The sequence below is a fragment of the Oncorhynchus tshawytscha genome, linkage group LG18 (assembly GCF_018296145.1).
Source record: "Oncorhynchus tshawytscha isolate Ot180627B linkage group LG18, Otsh_v2.0, whole genome shotgun sequence".
In the NCBI taxonomy this organism is placed as follows: domain Eukaryota; kingdom Metazoa; phylum Chordata; class Actinopteri; order Salmoniformes; family Salmonidae; genus Oncorhynchus; species Oncorhynchus tshawytscha.
In genome coordinates this window covers 4178141-4191303 of record NC_056446.1, presented here as the reverse complement: position 1 = coordinate 4191303, position 13163 = coordinate 4178141, and positions in this window count along the sequence as shown.

Here is a 13163-nt window from a genome sequence, read left to right as displayed (position 1 = left end):
TATGCAGGACGAAACAGAAATAAAATGGATAAATCAAAAGGGATTACTAACAATAGTCAAAGATGCATGGCAGACAAAGAAAATCAAATCAAACAATTGCTGAAATCAGGAAGTACAAAGGAAGACTCGGTCAGCTTGATCCCCTCTGTCGAAGAAACTTGGAACTTCTTTTTGATATCTTCAGTGATATTGTTAACCTTTAACAGGTTAACCAAACACGCCCCCATAACAAAAATTAGAATTTAAAACAAGTTCAGCCACTGGTTAGACCATGATCTTGCAGCGTTTCTCCACCTCAAGAATTGCATTTGGGCGAAAGGCTGGGCACACGCATACTCAGGCTGACTGGCTCTCGTTCAGGCAAATGAGAAATAAGTGCACTCAGGCTATCCGGAAGGCCAAAGTTAATTACTTTAAGAAGCAGTTTTCTCTGTGGGTCTAACCCCAAGAAGTTCTGGAAAACGGTTAAAGACCTGGAGAATAAACCCTCCTCCTCACAGCTGCCCATGTTGTCCCTTAATAACTTCTTATGGATTGGGGGCAGTATTTCGACATCTGGATGAGAAGCGTGCCCAAAGTAAACTGCCTGTTACTCATGCCCAGAAGCTAGGTTATGCATATAATTGGTAGATTTGGATAGAAAACACTCTAACGGTGACTCCGGTCATGCCGAACTAGCGACATTCCGGATAGGCTTACAGAAAGATTTTAAAACCATTTTCACAAAAAAATCTGTTTTTTTTTCTCATATTCGTGACCCAGAAACGGTGATTCTGGTCATGCCGAGCTAGCGACATTCTGGATAGGCCTACAGAAAGATTTTAAAACCATTTTCACAAAAAAGTGCAGATTTTTTTTTTCATATTCGTGACCCAGAAACGGTGACCCCGGTCATGCTGAGCTAGCAGCATTCCAGATAGGTCAAAAGAAGATTTTAACCTCTCTTGTGTAGGGGGCAGTATTTTTACATTTTGGATGAATGAGGTGCCCAATGTAAACTGCCTGTTACTCAGGCCCAGAAGCTAGGATATGCATATGGTTGGTAGTATTGGATAGAAAATACTCTAAAGTTTCAAAGTGTTAAAATAATTTCTGTGAGTATAACAGAATTGAGAACTAACATGTCAGATTTCAAGGCTTTTCGGGGGAAAGCAAATGATGCTATTATCTGAGGATAGCACCATAGTAAACAAAGAGAGAGAAGCATATTTCAACCCTGCAGGGGCGACATAAAACGCAGAAATAAAAATATAATTCTTGCCTTACCTTTGACGAGCTTCTTTTGTTGGGACTCCAATATGTCGCATAAACATCACAAATTGTCCTTTTGTTCGATTAATTCTGTCGATATATGTCCAAAATGTCAATTTATTTGGTGCGTTTGATCCAGAAAAACATTGGTTCCAACTTGCGCTAAATGGCTACAAAATATCTCAAAAGTTATCTGTAAACTTTGCCAAAAGATTTCAAACTACTTTTGTAATACAACTTTAGGTATTTTTTTATGTTAATAATCAATCAAATTGAAGACGGGATGATCTGTGTTCAATACCGAGGAAAACAAACTGTAGCTAGCTTTCTTGTCACAGTACACTTCAAGATACCCTCGTTCAAGATGGCCATACTTCTTCATTACAAAGGAAAAATCTCAATCAATTTCTAAAGACTGTTAACATCCAGTGGAAGTGATAGGAAATGCAAGAAGGTCCCTTAGAAATCTGGATTCCCAATGAAATCTCATTGAAAAGAGAGTGACCTCAAAAAAAGAAAATCTGAATGGTTTGTCCTCGGGGTTTCTCCTGCTAAATAAGTTCTGTTATACTCACAGACATGATTAAAACAGTTTTAGAAGCTTCAGAGTGTTTTCTATCCAAATCTAGATGTTAATGTGAGTGTAGCGAAATGCTTGTGCTTCTAGTTCCGACAATGCCGTAATAACCAACAAGTAATCTAACTAACAATTCCAAAACTACTGTCTTATACACACAAGTGTAAGGGGATAAAGAATATGTACATAAAGATATATGAATGAGTGATGGTACAGAGCGGCATAGGCAAGATACAGTAGATGGTATCGAGTACAGTATATACATATGAGATGAGTATGTAAACAAAGTGGCATAGTTAAAGTGGCTAGTGATACATAAAGATGCAGTAGATGATATAGAGGACAGTATATACGAATACATATGAGATGAATAATGTAGGGTATGTAAACATTATATCAGGTAGCATTGTTTAAAGTGGCTAGTGATATATTTTACATAATTTCCCATCAATTCCCATTATTAAAGTGGCTGGAGTTGAGTCAGTGTGTTGGCAGCAGCCACTCAATGTTAGTGGTGGCTGTTTAACAGTCTGATGGCCTTGAGATAAAAGCTGTTTTTCAATCTCTCGGTCCCAGCTTTGATGCACCTGTACTGACCTCACCTTCTAGATGATAGCGGGGTGAACAGGCAGTGGCTCGGGTGGTTGTTGTCCTTGATGATCTTTATGGCCTTCCTGTAACATCGGGTGGTGTAGGTGTCCTGGAGGGCAGGTAGTTTGCCCCCGGTGATGCGTTGTGCAGACCTCACTACACTCTGGAGAGCCTTACGGTTGTGGGCGGAGCAGTTGCCGTACCAGGCGGTGATACAGCCCGCCAGGATGCTCTCGATTGTGCATCTGTAGAAGTTTCTGTAGAAATTTCTTCAGCCTCCTGAGGTTGAAGAGGCGCTGCTGCACCTTCTTCACGATGTTGTCTGTGTGGGTGGACCAATTCAGTTTGTCTGTGATGTGTATGCCGAGGAACTTAAAACTTGCTACCCTCTCCATTACTGTTCCATCGATGTGGATAGGGGGGTGTTCTCTCTGCTGTTTCCTGAAGTCCACAATCATCTCCTTAGTTTTGTTGACGTTGAGTGTGAGGTTATTTTCCTGACACCACACTCCGAGGGCCCTCACCTCCTCCCTGTAGGCCGTCTCGTCGTGGTTGGTAATCAAGCCTACCACTGTTGTGTCGTCCGCAAACTTGATGATTGAGTTGGAGGCGTGCGTGGCCACGCAGTCGTGGGTGAACAGGGAGTACAGGAGAGGGCTCAGAACGCACCCTTGTGGGGCCCCAGTGTTGAGGATCAGCGGGGAGGAGATGTTGTTGTCTACCCTCACCACCTGGGGGCGGCCCGTCAGGAAGTCCAGTACCCAGTTGCACAGGGCGGGGTCGAGACCCAGGGTCTCGAGCTTGATGACGAGCTTGGAGGGTACTATGGTGTTGAATGCCGAGCTGTAGTCGATGAACAGCATTCTCACATAGGTATTCCTCTTGTCCAGATGGGTTAGGGCAGTGTGCAGTGTGGTTGAGATTGCTTCGTCTGTGGACCTATTTGGGCGGTAAGCAAATTGGAGTGGGTCTAGGGTGTCAGGTAGGGTGGAGGTGATATGGTCCTTGACTAGTCTCTCAAAGCACATCATGATGACGGAAGTGAGTGCTACGGGGCGGTAGTCGTTTAGCTCAGTTACCTTAGCTTTCTTGGGAACAGGAACAATGGTGGCCCTCTTGAAGCATGTGGGAACAGCAGACTGGGATAGGGATTGATTGAATATGTCTGTAAACACACCGGCCAGCTGGTCTGCGCATGCTCTGAGGGCGCAGCTGGGGATGCCGTCTGGGCCTGCTGCCTTGCGAGGGTTAACACGTTTAAATGTTTTACTCACCTCGGCTGCAGTGAAGGAGAGGCCGCAAGTTTTGGTTGCAGGCTGTGTCAGTGGCACTGTATTGTCCTCAAAGCAGGCAAAAAAGTTATTTAGTCTGCCTGGGAGCAAGACATCCTGGTCCGTGACGGGGCTGGTTTTCTTTTTGTAATCCGTGATTGACTGTAGACCCTGTCACACACCTCTTGTGTCTGAGCCGTTGAATTGAGATTCTACTTTGTCTCTATACTGACGCTTAGCTTGTTTGATTGCCTTGCGGAGGGAATAGCTACACTGTTGTGTTCACCCATGACTGCGTGGCCACGCTCGTCTCCACCTCAATAATCAAGTTTGCAGACAACAGAACAGTGGTTCTTAATTTAAAAGTTGCGTCATACTGGAGCACAGCTGGAGCACAGCTTCCATGGCACGTTATTTAAGTGTGAGCCATTGTTGCCATTAATGCTAGTTCATGCTAGTTTGACCACCAGAGGGCATATTTGAAAAGTTAAATTATAGAAATGACATGGAGCTGTAGACCTAAGAGTCCTGTTTACTGTAGCTGTTTTAGCATAACTTATATATTGGCGTACAGGCCTACTTCAATATACAGTATATCAACCAATCATTAATTAATTTGTGCATGTCATTACACAGCATACAAGTCATACATGAATTGAAATACATTAAAGCATTTTAGTTGTAAAATGAAATAACAATGGAGCCTTGAATATATAAACAAAACGGTGCTGAAATAGTTGACCACACACGGGTACCCTATTGCTTCAAATCCTACGATAACAATTGGATGACTTTGGGAGTTTCAGTAAGCAATAATTTGTTGCCTTCATTAGCCTACTTTATTCCAATATTTCTGTTACTCAGTGATATTTATTCCCATAGTAATTCGTTATGGATCCATCCAGATGTGGTTAGAAAACAATGCATTCTGTGGGCTATGCAAAAGTATGGGAGAAGTGACATGCCTCGGAAACACCCATGAATACATTTAAAGTCCCTAGAACTCAGCAAGAGTCTATTGTCTTGCTGATAGCCCATAAAGTGTGGAAGGCTTCTTTTCTATTCTTAAAAGAACTCCAACACAGAGACGAAAAAGGAGCCTTAAATAATTAAACAACGAATAAACCGTAACATGTCAGCTAAAACGATTGAATTCACAAATGCATTTGACCGTTTTTAATATTGGCCATCAACCAAAAACACAGCATCTACCATGGTAGAAATATGTTATTGAATTTGATGTCTTTTTTTGCTCCCCCTACCCTCCGTTCCTATTGTCCTGCTAATAGCCCATCATGGATGGATGGCTTCTTTTGTATTCCAATGTGTTGAATGAATGTATTAAATACAGACATTTACCATTCTCAGTCTCAGAGTGGAAACGTTGTCTGCAGAGTTCACAACCTGCTACACTTGTGTGAAAAACAAGTGTTTGAAAACATGTTTTCAAAATGCCCCCAGCTGTCCATCACTACCGTAAACAGAGAACTGTATTCTAAAAATAGAAACGCAGCATCTACAGTAGTACAAATATATTATTGAATTGGATTTTTAAAAAACAGTTTTAAAATGTATATGTTTATTAGGCTACTGTGCAGTCTGACAAAATCAACGGAACAATGAGAATTGGCAACAGAAGCAGGAACAGCATAGGTCTAAATGACTTACACGTTCCTGGCTTTTGTTCAAAATAAGTTATATTATTTAAACGGAGTCTGGTGCTCTCTAATGTGTGGATAGGCCACTGGGAGTAAACAGATACCCGACTGCACTCTAGTCAAAGAGTGATGACGGACACAGAAGCCCAGTCTAGGAAGTTAATGATGATCCAAAGTATACATGTGTTCTGTGTACAGAGGAAAACAGGATAAAAGAAGTAGAAAATTACTACAATGTAACTCCAATAAAAAACATTACATGAAACACTAATGTTAACAATCTCTATACACAATTGACGATAGAAGAAAATAACACACCATAAATCCTCTCAGGAGAATTAACATTACAGCTGGTAGGCTAATCACACAATTGTACAAAGTGGTAAGAGAACTGGTGAAGAAAGGTACCCCTCTACATACAGTGGGGGGAAAAAGTATTTAGTCAGCCACCAATTGTGCAAGTTCTCCCACTTAAAAAGATGAGAGAGGCCTGTAATTTTCATCATAGGTACACTTCAACTATGACAGACAAAATGAGAAAAAAAATTGGGAAAATCACATTGTAGGATTTTTAATGAATTTATTTGCAAATTATGGTGGAAAATAAGTATTTGGTCACCTACAAACAAGCAAGATTTCTGGCTCTCACAGACCTGTAATTTGTTTTTTAAGAGGCTCCTCTGTCCTCCACTCGTTACCTGTATTAATGGCACCGGTTTGAACTTGTTATCAGTATAAAATACACCTGTCCACAACCTCAAACAGTCACACGCCAAACTCCACTATGGCCAAGACCAAAGAGCTGTCAAAGGACACCAGAAACAAAATTGTAGACCTGCACCAGGCTGGGAAGACTGAATCTGCAATAGGTAAGCAGCTTGGTTTGAAGAAATCAACTGTGGGAGCAATTATTAGGAAATGGAAGACATACAAGACCACTGATAATCTCCCTCGATCTGGGGCTCCACGCAAGATCTCACCCCGTGAGGTCAAAATGATCACAAGAACGGTGAGCAAAAATCCCAGAACCACACGGGGGGACCTAGTGAATGACCTGCAGAGAGCTGGGACCAAAGTAACAAAGCCTACCATCAGTAACACACTACGCCACCAGGGACTCAAATCCTGCAGTGCCAGACCTGTCCCCTGCTTAAGCCAGTACATGTCCAGGCCCGTCTGAAGTTTGCTAGAGAGCATTTGGATGATCCAGAAGAAGATTGGGAGAATGTCATATGGTCAGATCAAACCAAAATATAACTTTTTGGTAAAAACTCAACTCGTTGTGTTTGGAGGACAAAGAATGCTGAGTTGCATCCAAAGAACACCATACCTACTGTGAAGCATGGGTTTGGAAACATCATGCTTTGGGGCTGTTTTGCTGCAAAGGGACCAGGACGACTGATCCGTGTAAAGGAAATAATGAATGGGGCCATGTATCGTGAGTTAAAACATCCTTCCATCAGCAAGGGCATTGAAGATGAAACATGGCTGGGTCTTTCAGCATGACAATGATCCCAAACACACTGCCCGGGCAACGAAGGAGTGGCTTCGTAAGAAGCATTTCAAGGTCCTGGAGTGGCCTAGCCAGTCTCCAGATCTCAACCCCATAGAAAATCTTTGGAGGGAGTTGAAAGTCCGTGTTGCCCAGCAACAGCCCCAAAACATCACTGCTCTATAGGAGATCTGCATAGAGGAATGGGCCAAAATACCAGCAACAGTGTGTGAAAACCTTGTGAAGACTTACAGAAAACATTTGACCTCTGTCATTGCCAACAAAGGGTATATAACAAAGTATTGAGATAAACTTTTGTTATTGACCAAATAGTTATTTTCCATCATAATTTGCAGATAAATTCATTAAAAATCCTAGAATGTGATTTTCTGGATTTTTTTTTATTTTAAATTTTGCATTTTGTCTGTCATAGTTGAAGTGTACCTATGATGAAAATTACAGGCCTCTCTCATCTTTTTAAGTGGGAGAACTTGCACAATTGGTGGCTGACTAAATACTTTTTTGCCCCACTGTACATATTTGTTTTATTTACATAAACAATAGCAAGAGGAATATAATTCTAGGGGAATAAGTATTTGTTCTGACTTACATTTGTCAAAAATACACAAATATCCCGACAAAGGAAAGTGGTCTGATCCCCACAAAAACCAACCTAAGAAATACATTTCATTGGTTGCCATGGTGAATAATCCAATAATAATTGGTAGGAACACATAAAAGCAAACATCAAAGAGTTTACCAGAATCTCTAAATGGAAATACTGGCACACTGTAAAAAAAAAGTCTAAATAACTTATTTAATCTATTTCTGGATGTTCCCAGACAGTGAGTGAGGGCTTATAGGCCTGTATGTGTCCTCTCATCCCCGGAGAGAGAGGGTTGTTCCTTGATAGGGAGTTAGGGCCTATAGGCCTGTATGTGTACTCTCATGCCCGGAGAGAGAGGCGTGTTCCCGGACAGTGAGTGAGGGCCTGTAGGCCTGTTCCCGGACAGTAAGTGAGGGCCTATAAGACTGTATGTGTCCTCTCATGCCCAGAGAGAGAGGGGTGTTCCCGGACAGTGAGTGAGGGCCTATAGGCCTGTATGTGTACTCTCATGCCCGGAGAGAGCGGCATGTTCCCGGACAGTGAGTGAGGGCCTATAGGCCTGTTCCCGGACAGTGAGTGAGGGCCTATAGGCCTGTATGTGTACTCTCATGCCCAGAGAGAGAGGGCTGTTCCCGGACAGTGAGTGAGGGCCTATAGGCCTGTATGTGTACTCTCATGCCCAGAGAGAGAGAGAGAGGTGTTCCCTTACTGTGAGTGAGGGCCTGTAGGTGTCCTCTCATCCCCGGAGAGAGAGGGGAGTTCCCGGACAGTGAGTGAGGGCCTATAGGCCTGGAGGTCCATAGCTCCAGGGGGTAAGCTCTACTCTCATGCCCGGAAATAGAGGGGTGTTACCCGGGCGGTGAGTGAGGGCCAATTGCCTGTATGTGTACTTTCATGCCCAGAGGGAGAAGAATGTTCCCGGACAGTGAGTGAGGGCCTTTAGGCCAGTATGTGTACTCTCACGCCCGGAGAGAGAGGGCTGTTCCCAGATAGGGAGTTAGGGCCTATAAGCCTGTGTGTGTACTTTCATCCCCGGAGAGAGAGGTCTGTTCCCGGATAGGGATTTAGGGCCTATAGGCCTGTATGTTTACTCTCATGCCCATAGAGAGAGGGCTGTTCCCGGATAGGGAGTGAGGGCCTATAGGCCTGAAGGTCCGTAGCTCCAGGGGGTAAGCTCTACACTCATGACCGGATAGAGAGTGGTGTTGGCCCGGGCAGGGATGGAGGCCTAGATGGTGCACCCAACCCGGTCATGGACCTCCATCACCCCCCTGAAGCCATTAAGAACCATCCCAAAATATAGACATGGTGACCCGTTCAATCACCAGGTGCCCGGCTGTACATAGTCTCTGGAGCGAAAGTTTTCTGAAAAGTAAGACATAATGCATTTTCTGAGATGTGTGGACTCGTTTTTCAGCATATTTTTTCAAACCTTCCATTAATCACTCAGGCCGGCCCCGATTGATAAATTGCCGTAGTGGGGTGCTCCCATAGCGGGCATGGAGATCTGGAACCCCCCTAAGTGCACTTAAACCAGTTTTAAAAACGTTTGTCTGGATACCCAAAAATATAACATAGTCTGATTTCTGAGAAGAGGGGACATAGTAATTTTCAGCATATTTTTTCAAACCTCCATAAATAGACCAATGGCGCCCTCAAGTGACTTCTCCCGGGAGTGACTTGCTCCCATACGTGCAGTTATGCCAGGAACACACCTAATGATTAAAAATACTTCCCGAGGGGCTAGAGGTCCCAAATTTCGGCTCATACCCTCTCTCGTGATGGGCAACCATTACACCATGTTTTAAAAAGTTAGCATTCACAGGAATCTATGCGCCCTGTAAATGAACTTTTTTTCTGAAACTTAAAACACGATTTTCCATGATAAATTTTTATAGAAAAACGGTTGTAATTAGACGGAAATGCTCGTCTATGATTGGAGTTGTACTTTTTGAGTTATTAAGGTTAAAGTATATTTTGAGAGTGAGGCCCTATATGCATATGGAAGTACCAGGCCAGGGCAGTGACTTTTGTCCCAATATAGGCCTGTGGTCCTTGGGCATGTTGGCATAGGGACATTGGGATTCAGAGAATGGTTAATGACCCTATCAGAGTGCCTCTTTGCAGGCATACTATCTAATGTGTATAGCCCTATATGCATATGGAAGTACCAGGCCAGGGCAGTGGCTTTTGTCCCAGGTCAGGGCAGTGGCTTTTTGGCCTATGGGCCTTTCGGGCCTGTGGTCCTTTTGGGTTACCAGGCCCGGTGAAAAAACGTTGATTACCGCAGGTGGGTCTCAAATACTTAGCAGCTGATTGTAAGACTCGTGCGCTACCCATTGAGCCAATTTGATGAACAAAGAGGCAACGAGGTGAGGTTTCTGGTCAAATTCTTCTTCCAGTCCAATTAGTCCCATTGGCCCACAGCTGGGGCTTATTCAGTCCTTGTTTAGGGTTAGGGTTTGAGGGTTAGGGTTAGGGGTTAGGGGTTAGGGTTAGGTTGTTTGGTGGAGCAAACAAAGAGACACGCAGGAAGGCAGGAGAGAGAAGCTATGAGCAGCAGACAAAGACGCGACTGTGGGCTTTGTTCCAAGCAGAATATCGTGTGGCTAGACCGACATTTCAAGTCTGTCCATGCACTTAAGTCCGGTACTATGGAATGGATGAATGCTATGCAATCTAGCCGGGTTTCGACTGAGAGACAGCAGCCCGAATCAGGGAAGTATATGCAGCCTGACAATGTTGTTGAACCGCGGCTGGAGAACCCTGTGTTTTTGCAGTGTGTTGAAAGTGAGTTGTCCGTGGAGCAGCAGCTGGTGGACGAGGGTGAGCAGGCGGCGAGTGCGTCGGCGGCGGTGCAGCCAACCAGTCAGGTCGGTAGTGAACCATGCTTGGAACCGAGGGAGCAAGGCTGCGTCGTGGCAACTTCCACGGAGAGCAAGAGTGATGAAGGAGGCGGTGTGTCGTCCAGAATTGAGGTTTGGAGTAATGCAATTTTGACTCAATATGAGCACTATATAACGGGTAGAAACCCTTCAGTTAAACGAATTGACAATAGTTGCACCAGTCTATCCCGAGTACGGGAATTCCTCCGCATTATGTCAGAGGGCAAGGCCGATGAAGGACTGTGTTCTCTGGATAACTACAGACGTGTGTCTGAGTGGTATGGCCAATGTGACGACCGTGGTTTGGCACCATCCACGTTAAAAATGTACCGAGACGAAGTTCGAAGTTTCCTGAAAAATCTTATTCAGTTCCGGCCGAATAGTCTGCAAGCTAAGGTCAGTGGAATTCGAAAGTTGTTACTCTGCTTGGCAAAGATGGATAGGGATTCTCGGCAGAGCCAGGCAACGCACAGGGCAAAATTTCGCAAAGGGACGAGGTGCTCAGCGCTGCGGAGTTAAGCCGGTTTGTTGAGCTAAGTAACCAAGCAATTCCTTCAGTTCTCAGTAGGCTGGAGGTCCGTGCCACCTGCTCTGACAGACGTAGGTTTGCGGCTCTCATGTCTAGCCAGTTGGCCATATTTAATGGCACTCGACGATCCCCAGTCACCATGTTCATTGAGAGGGATTTTACTGAAGTAACCTCGGAAAGTGGGGGTTATCAGATGTGCGTTGCAAGTGTTGTGGAAATTTCCTCTATTTACCAAATCATGAGAGCAAATCACACACAAGTCAGGATTAGTTATCAAAGTCCATCTTTAATTATATGAGCTCTATCACAACCCTGTGACACTCAGATCAATTCAGTGTCTATCAATGAATTCTCTGAGAGTTCCTCACACATTGCAGCTGAGATCCTTTAATAGCAAAAGACACACATAGCCCGACAGCATAGGCATAATTTATCATTCAGGTTTGCTCTCTTCTCAAACTCAGAACCATAAACAAATCCTCCATATCAACAGACATATATCAAATCCATCCTATCTTGACAAGATCACAGAGACACACTGACTGGCACACAGACATTGTGGAGCCAAGAGATACACGCTTGACCTCTCCCCTCTCTCCGGCCCCAGCAACTTAGTCTTGACATAGAACAGATACTACAACCCCGCCACAGTATTATACAAAAATAACATTCTGTTGAGAAGTAACTTACAAACATATGATGAATATAAAACATCTTACCTATGTTACCAACCAATTCTGATTATTCCCCAACACAAGTCACAAAACAAACTATAGCTTCGGGGAGTGCAGAATTGTTATATGTCAGGAGGAATACACTTGGCTTAAACGATTCCATCAGATCAGGCCACATCTGAGTGGAATGACCTCAGACACAGAACTCTTCTTTTTCACATCTGTGAGTATGTGGGCCAGATATTTGCAGAGTTTAGCATTGGAAGTAAAGTGACCTTTGGTACAATTCGATGAAGCTTTGCCACATTGAACTTTAACCAAGGGTCGGATACAGACCGGGGAACTGTGGCTGACCATATGTGTCACTCTCTGGAAACTCAGGCACGGTCCTACCGGTACCATAATTTGCCTCATAATGCCAGCTGGGCGCAGTCACTAATTGAGGGACAAATCAATCCATGATTCACTGACAAATAAAGAACATTAATTTGAAATTCACCCTTGTCTTTGTGTGTCATTTGGTCACGGTTGAGAATGTATGGAGGCCTGGGGATCTGAATAACCAGGGTGTTATGGGTTACCAGGTGCACAGAGCTGAAGTGACAGGCCGAGATAGAGGGCAGGTAGGTGGGCAGGCAGGGTAGAGAGAGTAAGCCCAGAGGCATGGAGATATGGAGCTCCCTTGGTAACCAGTTCAATCACCAGGTACACATGCTGCACTTGAGAGAGAAGTATGTCTCTATCATAGAATTACATTGGGTTACCAGGTGACCTTGGTGGGGGGTGTGGGGCCCCCCTATGGGGTCTCCCTAACCTGTGACTGGACACCCAGTCCAGCATTGGTGGCACCAGGAGCTATCACCTTGTGGGTTTGGGTCATCAAAGACCATGGTTCTGGTCCAGTGAAGGTGCCCGTCCCTTCGGCGACCGATTGGTGGTTGTTTAGCCCCGTGAGGGCTAGCTCTCCAGTCCAGTCCCCCTCTTGGTTCATGGTGCGTCTCCATGGTTCTCCTCTGTTGTCCAGACAGTTTAATTTCCTCAGACTGATTTGCATTCATTTTCCACCTGTGAGGGCCTCTATCGGTCGGCCTTTGGCTGGAGTTCTGATGGACGGTTACTCCCGCCCCACATGGATTGGCTTCTTTCGGGGGAGCCCCTTTAAGAGACGGTTTACCCCCTATTTCGATACGCTCCAGCCCCGCACCGTTCGTGCGAGATCCAGCCAAACTGTCTGACCCAGTGGCCCTACATTGGTGTTCCGGTGCAGGGAGTGACACACCCAGGCTGCGAAGCATGTGGTGATGGTCATCCCGTAACGCATCGGCGCCAGAGACACATATTCTCAAACCCTGTCTTTAAAGTGGACATACCAGGCTGACCCAAGCGGTCTGGCCGAGGTTGTGGTTCTTGTTGCCTGGTTGATTGCGTTCCGAATGGACCCTCCAGCTAGACGAGAGACCTCTCAAGCGGCACCCCGGCACCTGTGGCTTCGGCCATGGGCAGTTCAGGGCCTCCCGCTGGGCACACGGTGAATTGCACCAGGGCCTCCTCCCCTAACGGGATAGGACCGGTCCCTGGTTGTTCTTTGCTTAGTGTGCCCAGGTACAACCTCTATGTTGTGAGTGGCT